Here is a 2,658-nt window from a genome sequence, read left to right on the forward strand (position 1 = left end):
CCACCTTGAAAACTTAAATGAACTCAAATTTGGTGCTTTCGCCTTTGTTTTATTGGCTGTCCCTCCTCTTTTTTGGGCATTCATATGAATTCACTAATTCAACAAAATTAATTAAAATAAAAAATTGGTATGACTCCGGATGCATCGGACATGGACAGAGAAGACCGCAGAATAACCTTGAAGTTGAGAATATTAGAGGAGCGACTGGAATATCAGATGAGATCAGGACGGAGATTGCTGAAGATAATAATGTTGGAAAAGATCTTTTCTTAGTCCATTATAGTTCTTGGGAGACAAAGCTATAGAGCAGACTAGAGGACAGCACAGCCTGAGTTCTATAATAATCTCTTCTAATGAGTAGTGCATTTATGAGCTAGAAATGCTATAACCAGGGGTTTCCGTTTCCACTAGTCCTTGTCTACTAAAGATGAACAAAAATTGGATCTACTATATGAAAACTATTAAGTAGACTAGTAATAGTTTGCTTTTGGACCAATAACTTTCTCGGTTGGCTGATGTCTTGAAGACTCCTTCTTTAGACCTGCTAAAAATATGAAGCTAAGATCACGTCGGGAGGGGATAGGTGTTAAAAAGTTATTCCGTGGGAAAAATTGCCTTTTTCACCAAACTATTCCAATGGTTACCATGTTAAAAAAAGGGAACTTTTCAGACACAGAATGTTCTTTTTTTATAGAATGTTTTGAGCTTACCCATAAGGTTTCAGGAAACGTTGCCTTCCTTGAAGTTCCCAGAGCCCTTTGCAGGTTCCTGATGTTTTAGTTAGAATTTTTACAACCCGCACGTAAAACATTTTTAAACGACATAGAATTCTCGGATGCTTTTTAAATAAAACATAAGCTGGCGCTGAGCTAATGTGTGGATAAATCCAGTTTTTTTGAACCAGGAATCGATTCAGGGGCAGACGCAAGAGATACCTCCAGGATAAGAGTAGATATGATGAAGGAAATTAGGAAATACTGTGATCCGGGGAAGAGAAGAAAATATATGATTCCTTTTTTTTGTAAAAACCTTAAGCTAGAATGTAAATTAACCCTTTACACAACCTGTATATGCAAAATGGGCAAATTTGATATAATAACATTTAGTCTCGTGTGACCGAGAACACTTAAAAAGTACCCAGAGATGCCTTCACAGAGCCAGACTTTATGTCCGTTCCTATTGATACTTTATTAACCCCTTAAGGACAATGGGCGGTCCCTAAACCCATTGAAAACAATGCATTTTGAGGCCGTACATGTACGGGCTTTGCCATTAAGGGGTTAATACTAAGTATAGTATTAAAAATCTTGAATTCCTCACATTTTTAGCATTTTAACAGTTATATTTTCTGTGTGTTCTATTGTAGAATGTTTGGAATCTACTATAAACAGTGACAGACGCACAGCGGAGAGTTGGAGGAAGAAAAAACAAACAAAAATACAACTACTTTGCAGCAGGTGGGCAAACAGATGATTTGGTGTGATTTGGAGAAATGATTTATTGCAATGAGTAAGAAATGAACTGTGTGAACGCTCAAAAAAAGAACTGGATTGCCTGATAGTATTCTTTTCTTAATTGAAAAATTGCCTCTGTGCAAAGTCTCTTTATTGTTCGGTGAATTGATGATTCGTGGATACAAAGATATTCTATTTTTCCAACTCAGACAGACAAGACACACTAAGTAATTAAATTTGACTTAGACAATTAAAAATAAGTGGTAGAGGTCAATACGGGGGGGGGGGGGTAGAAACGCACAATGTTATCCTGAATATAGAATAAGATCAAGGACTGAAAAAGGTTTGAGGTTTTCATGTCTGGACAGACCAGACGGGCCGGATTGGGCACCTGTATAGGTGAATGTAGCCGTTGTTGGGTTGGTCATGCAGTTAGAGGTCGTCAGTCAGTCTTGCTGGCAGTCCAGTCAGTTGGTGAGTCTGTGAGTCCTGTCGGGTTTAATGGAGTTCCTAAGAAGTCAAGTTGACCTTGTAAAGTTGGAGCATTTTTGTCAACTCAAATCAAGTCACATTCCTGCAGCTATGCTTTTCACGGCGACTTCTGAGTTAGCGGTCCGATCTGTCAATTTCTGTCCTAGCAGAGAGTCTATCAACTCTGTTGTCCAGTTAAAATGTAATTCTGATGATTATGTGAGTCCCTATTGAAGTTGATTGATGCGTCAACTCAGCGGCACTTTCAGCAACACTGCGAACAGTTGATTGATGACCTGAATGTGCCATGTTCTTCTCCAGGAGATTTAGAAACTCTTTAAATAACCAAATGAGTCAACTGTGATAAGTAGAATCCTCATTAAACACCCAAAAAATAATATCTATTCAGTGTCACTTGCATGAACTTTGTTCAACAAAGTTCAAGACCTCTTGTAACTTAGACTTGACTTTGGGACGTCCACTTGGATTGGGTTGACCATGACTTTATCTTTTCTCTTCCAGTCGGCTAGTTTATAATAGCAAAGCTTTAATAAGCAAGATATTGAAACGTTGACCTGATATTCCCCTCTGATGCATCTTCATTCACCTTCTGCCCCCCCTGGTCTGACTTCTCCTGCCAGAGGTCTTTCTTATTTGAAGCAATGAACGCAGTCAATAACAATATGCAGAGATACAATCCAATTTGTCCTTGTTCAATACTTTGTAGAAAAAA

The sequence above is a fragment of the Sceloporus occidentalis genome, unplaced genomic scaffold (genome assembly GCF_023333645.1).
Source record: "Sceloporus occidentalis isolate IW3139 unplaced genomic scaffold, rSceOcc1.0.p SCAF_83, whole genome shotgun sequence".
NCBI lineage: Eukaryota > Metazoa > Chordata > Lepidosauria > Squamata > Phrynosomatidae > Sceloporus > Sceloporus occidentalis.